This window comes from Aotus nancymaae, unplaced genomic scaffold (genome assembly GCF_030222135.1).
Source record: "Aotus nancymaae isolate 86718 unplaced genomic scaffold, 86718_ANA_hifiasm-v0.15.2.pri h1tg000046l, whole genome shotgun sequence".
NCBI lineage: Eukaryota > Metazoa > Chordata > Mammalia > Primates > Aotidae > Aotus > Aotus nancymaae.
Genome location: NW_026988460.1, coordinates 20,207,808 through 20,214,401, shown reverse-complemented (window position 1 = coordinate 20,214,401; position 6,594 = coordinate 20,207,808). Strand labels below are relative to the sequence as shown.

Below are 6,594 nucleotides of genomic sequence, written 5' to 3'. Positions count from 1 at the left end.
TATTTAGTCTTTATTTCATAATCATAAACTTAACTCAACTCTGCCATCCAGCTAGGCATGGAAGGGAACAAGGAAAACATGGAACCCAAAGGGAACTGCAGCGAGAGCACAGATTCTAGGATACTGTGAGCAAATGGGGTAGAGGGGTACTCTCCTGAGCTACAGAGGAATGGTCTGGTGGTTAAGATAAAACACAAAAGTTAAACTTAATAAAGTTGTCCACAGTCAGCAATGGTGATCTTTTTGCTGGTCTTGCCATCCCTGGACCCAAAGTGCTCCATTCATGCCTTCTTTCACCTTGCCAAAGACCACATGCTTGCCATCCAACCACTCAATCTTGACAGTGCAGATGAAAAAACTGGGAACCATTTGTGTTGGGTCCATCATTTGCCATGGACAAGATGCCGGGACCTGTATGCTTTAGGATGAAGTTCTCATCATCAAATTTCTCCCTGTAGATGGACTTGCCATCAGTGCCATTATGGCATGTGAAGTTACCACATAAACCCTGGAATAATTCTGTGAAAGCAGGAACCCTTATAACCAAATCCTTTCTCTTCAGTGCTCAGAGCACAAAAGTTTTTTGCTGTCTTTGGAAACTTGTCTGCAAACAGCTTGAAGGAGATGCGGCCCAAGGGCTTGCTGTCGATGGCAATCTCAAAGAACATGGTGGGGTTGACCATGGCTGATACTACAAGGCTCCAGGCGGCATCGGCATCTGCAAAGCCAATAATGTGCATTTCTAACAAATTTGGAGGTGATGCCGATGCTGCTGGTATGGGGAACCTCACTTTGAGGACTACTGTTCAAAAGATCAGGACTAAGGAAAAGAGCCCAGATGAGCCTGATATGGCTCCCTGTAATTGAGGAAAACCTAGTAGAATGGACACAAATGTAAGGACCAGCAGGAAACATTACTTTACATAGAGGTTACTAATTGGTGGCCCAGGCCCCAAATCTAGTCCATAGATATGTTTTGTAGAGTCACATGATGTTTTCCATTAAAAAAATTAGTTAATATTTCAAAGTCAAAGATTTATACACACACATACAAAGATTTATTCAGTCACACGTACAAATATTTTGACTTTTCAAGAAAAATAGGCTGGCAACAAGGAGCCCAGTTTCCTACATGGCAACATTCAACATTAACCAACAAGTAGTAGCTGCTCTGCTATTCTAAATGAGCCCAGCCCCCAGGCAATCTTTCAAATTAATGGAACCATATGAGTGAGCCCAGGCAAAGCCAGCAGAACAACTGCTGAGAAAACCCAGAAAATAGTGAAAAGTAATATACATTGTTGATATAAGCCACTAAGTTGTAGGATGATTTGTTATGCAGCAATAGCTAACTGATACAATTGGGAGAGTTCTTATAGGCCTGGTTTGCTCAATTATGTTACCTCCCTCGCCCTTTAGGCAGGTATATTTCTAGCCTGGTTCTTACCCTGAAGACACTTGATATATTTCAAAGACTTTTTTCATACCCATTATCCCAACAACCTTGCGTGGTCAGCTGGTGTTAAATTCCCATTTTGCAGATGAAGAATCTAAGGACCAGAGATCTAAGGGACATTCCTAGAGCCATATAGTAGCAGAGCAGGATTTCTCATCCTATCACTTTTCATCTCTGGTTCAGTGCTTTTCTCCTTCCATTTGGGAAGTAGTCTCCTGAGACCATTAGACCTTGCAGTTGCCAAGGCCAAACTCTGTAAGTTGAATTTGAATTTAATTTCTGTAATTTGAATTTAATTTCCACTTATATGTGTTAGAAGTTATGTCTAGTACCACTCTAGGGAAATGTTTAAAAATTGCTTATGGTAAGTCTCCCAAATGTACCTTCATTCTTTTATCATGGATCAGATGTTTGCAGAGATAGAGAGGGAGAGAGAGTGGGAGAAAGAAAGAGAGAGAGAGAGAGAAATCTTTGAGAAAAGAAAGACCTGGGAAATTTCTAGGTAACCCAATCCTGTCTGAGAGAGAATTGTCTCTTTGTGCCACCACCAGAGAAATGCTGGACTGTTATGTGAGGAGCAGTTTTGCTTTTTGTTTATCAGGTAAGGTAGAAAGGAGAGGAATAAGGTTTAAGGCAAGGAGGAATTAGAAGGGGCCAAGTGATTGAAATCAACAAAGGGAACAGACCAAGAAATATGAGAAATGGAGAGGAAGGAAAGGCTGAGAGGGTGTAATGTTCATAGCATTTAAAAGGGAATAGGGAATGCAAAGTGACCTGCTGTGAAGGAGCTCTAAGATACCATCTGAATTCTTTTTCCTGTGAGACACTTTCTCTTGAAAAGAATTGTCATCATCCAACCCTAAACACCACTACAGTATTTTATGAGTGTAGTTGCTTTTAACAAGTTACATAGTTTTATACCAGGGACTCTGATGCCTTTTATTATTGTTTGCATTATTCCATTCTAAAATTAATAAAAAGCTTTGAAAAGTAGACCATAATTTCAATTTAAGAATTTGATTAATCTGTGATAATATGCTGGTTTTTATAAAACTAAAATATGCTAAGTCATTCTGTCAAAAAGCTAGGGTATTTTTTTTTTCCTCTACTATCATGGTTGCGAATGTTGATAAGGAACTACCCATAAGCAAGAAACATCTCTTAGTATAGTGAGTTCCATATCACGTTTTGAGCTAATATGATTTTCTAGTCTGGAGCCACTTGTGTCTGAATAAAAATGACAGCTACGGGAATAAATTGTCATATTCTTCTTGCAGCAAGCTCCGTTTGCTCATGAGTCTGTTATTATTGAAGAAGCATTTCGTTGTAGGTAAATGACCCCTGCCTTCTGTCTTTAATTGAAACTCAGTCTGCCACATTTAATATGTTTCATGAGTCAGTAAAGCTTGGAAGAAAATCCTAATGTGTTTTAAAAGCAAAGGAAATATATTAATTGGTTTCAGCACGCATTTTCCTATGTGAACAATTCCTTGCTTTTTTTTTTTTTTAAATAATCTTCTGGACTGTCTAATCAGTATCTGTTCAGTTGCACATAGTTGTGTTTTGAGAAGAAGAAACCTTTGGTCTATTTGGAAGGGAGTGTGAGACCTATAATCACTCTCTGACCATGGAATTTGGGTTTGATCTGTGTACTAGAAGAGGAGATACAAGATAACCTCACTGAGGCTGGGTGCGGTGGCTGATGTCTGTTATCCCAGCATTTTGGGAGGCCAAGGCATGTGGATCACTTGAGGTTGGAAGTTCAAGATCAGCCTGGCCAATATGTTGAAACCCCCTCGCTACTAAAAATACGAAAATTAGTTGGGCGTGGTGGTGTATGCCTGTAATCCCAGCTACTTGGGAGGCTGAGGCACAGGAATCATTTGAACCTGGGAGGCAGAGGTTGCAGTGAGCCAAGACGGCACCACTGTACTCCAGCCTGGGTGACAGATGAGACTCCATCTCAAATAATAATAATAACGACCTCAATGAAAGGGCATGTACCACACTGAATAATATTTCTTTATAGCATTGGCCCAGCACAGGCACCTCAATGACTTGAGATCTTCTTTTGCTTTGTAAATTCAAGTTGTATCAGTTAGCTATTGCTCTATAACAAATAATCCCACAACTTAGTGGCTTAATTAACAACAGTATATTACTTTCACTATTTTATGGGTTTTCTGGGCAATTTTTCTGCTAGTTTTGCCTGGGCTCACTTATGTGGCTCCATTCATTTGGAAGGCTGTTGGCTGGGGACTGGCTTCATTTGGTATAACAGGAATGGCTAGGCCTCTCTCCATGTGGTATTTCATTTGGGGCTTGTTTACACCATGGTAGTCTTGGGTGGGGAGGTTCTGAGAATATAAGAGTGAAATCTGCAAATCCTCTATAACTTATGCAATGTCATTTCTGCTGTATTCTGTCAGTCAAAGCAAGTCTGAAGGCCAACTCAGATTTGAGGAATGGGGAATATACCTCTTCAAAGAAGGAGCTCCAGAACTTTGTGGCCAAGTGTTTTCAGTCTACCATATGGCTAGTTACCTAGGAGAGAATGATTAGGATATATGGGGCTGGGTGGGTAGTCATATCTGGGTTTTGAGTCTTACATAGTTGCCATCTGAGTCAGCCAACTCAGCTGAGTCTAGTATTTATGAGGGTAGCTGGTTTTGTGCATGCAGGCATATATAATTGCATTCCAAAGTCAGTTCCCATCATATGGCCCTAAGCTTCATCTCTTCATCTTTAAAGTAGGAATAGTAATAGAGCCTCTTACATAAATTGTGAGGATGAAATGAGAGATTGTGTGGAAAGTGCTTTGCAGTTCCTGGCACATGGTAGGTATTCAAATGAATGATAGCTAATTTTACTTTTAAATTTCCTTATTTAAAATTCTGAGCTATTTGTGTGTGTTTGTTTTATAAGCAATCCACATTCCTTGCAGAAAAATTGGAAAATATGGAAAATCAAAAAGAGAAAAAAGCAAATTTCAAGTTACTCAAGATATAGTTACTATCAATCTTTTGGTGAAATCCATTTATGGTTGTTAAAGCAAGCTAAATATGGTCTGAGAAGAACTCCGTACTTCTATATTTGAGTCCTTTTGGATGAACTGTAACCTAGCTTAATAGTAAGACAAAATTGAAACCTAACTTAGTAGAATGTGCCTGTAACAATAGCTGAGTGTTGGCCAGTTCCAGCGGCCATACTTCAACCACTCATTGACTGCTGAATACAGGATACTTTTGTCTTACCCCAGACTCCTGGTGCTGTCCCTTTATAGTCAGCACCCCTCCCTGTTCACCACTGGCAACTATGAATCTGTTCTCTACCACAATAGTTTTCTCTTTTTCCAAGAATATCATATGGATAAAGTCATACACTATGTAGCCTTTGTAACTGCCTTTTTTCACTCAGGGAACACCTCTGGGACACATCTGGTTACATGTATGAATAGTTAGGTCTTTTTTTGTTGCTGAGTCATATTCCATGGTATGAATATACCAAAATTTGCTTATCCTGTTGAAGGATATTTCTAGACTTTGGTGGGTATGAATAGAGCTTCTGGAAACATTCATGTACAGGTATTTGCGTGAACTTAAATTTTCCCTTCTCTGAGGAATGGGATTGTTCGGGCACATGGTAAGTGTGTGTAAACAAACTATTTTTTTTTACTTGTTTTAATCTATTAAGATGGCAGTCTCCAACCTTTTTGGTACCAGGGACCAGTTTTGTGGATGGCAGGGAGTGGCAGGGGGATGGTCTCAGGATGAAGCTGTTCCACCCCAGATCATCAGGCATTAGATTCTCATAAGGAGCACACAACATACATCCCTTGCATGTGCAGTTCACAATTGGGTTCGTACTTCTATGCCATGCTGATCTGACAGGAGGCAGAGCTCAGGTGGTAAAGCTCCCTCACCTGCCACTCACCTCCTGCTATATGGCCCTGTTCCTAATAGGCCAGAGGGAGCCATACCAGTCTGCAACCTGGGGGTTGGGGACCCCCATATTAAGATCTTACATCACCAGGATTTCATAGAAGATACTATTAACATTCTACAGACCTAGTCTTTCACAGAACCCACTTTAGGAAGGCCTCGTGTGCTGACACTTAATGCACTTGGAAAGTCCATTCCACCTCAAATCTATCCCACACACCCAAAGCTTGCTGAGGTTCAGCCAGGATTCCCACCACACTCCCCTTTGTTGAGTGCCTTCTGCCAGATGTTGGCATTATTATTTCATTTAATTTAACCCACACCACAATCTGTGATTTTTATAGCTGAGGAAAATGAGGCCCAGAGAGGCTAAATGAGTAGCCTAAATTTCAATATGTGGTAAGTAGCTAAGATTTGAACCCTGGTATCTTATCTCCAAGATCAGTGCTTCCTCTCCTACCCTATTTACCTGACTTTTCTCCGCTTTCCTTCTTTAAACATTTGTTATTATTCTTCTTCTTCTTTTAAAGTTTTATTTCAGGTTCAGAGGTACGTGTGCAGGTTTGTCATATAGGTAAGTTTGTGTTATGGAGATTTCTTGTGCAGATTATTTTGTCACGTAGGTATCCATGTGTTCTCATAATTTAGCTCCCACTTATAAGTGAGAATGTGCGGTATTTGGTTTTCTCTTTCTGTGTTAGTTTGCTGAGGATAATGGCTTTCAGCTCTATCCATGTTCCTGCAAAAGACATGTTCTCATTCTTGTTCATGGCTGCATAGTATCTTTGAACATTTTTATCTGGGTTTGTAGTTGGTTGTAGGCCAGCGCTGACAAATGACAAACCCAAGTGCTGTTGCTTCCCACTTCTATGCTCATGGTAGACATCATTAATTAAATTTCATCTTCTCTTTTTCACTCAGCCCTAATGCAACCCTCTCCAGACAACTATCAGTTGGTCAGAGTTAGCACTTCAGCTAATTACCATTTGTTATTTTGTCTTGTATTAATTATCTATTGCTATAAACAAACTACCTCAAAACATAGTTGCTTAAAAATAATTAAAAATCCCTTATGATCACTCATGATTTCTATGGGCCAAGAATTCAGACAGCTGAGCAGAATGGCTATCCCTGTTCCACCATGCCTGGGGTCATGTTCATTGGAAGACTTGAAGGCTGGGGCTGAAGTCCTCTGAA

General features: G+C 40.1%; 1 pseudogene; it reads right to left on the bottom strand.

The window, feature by feature from the left end:
- Positions 1-206: 206 nt before the first annotated feature.
- On the bottom strand, positions 207-683 carry LOC105731258 (peptidyl-prolyl cis-trans isomerase A-like; annotated as a pseudogene).
- Positions 684-6,594: the final 5,911 nt, after the last annotated feature.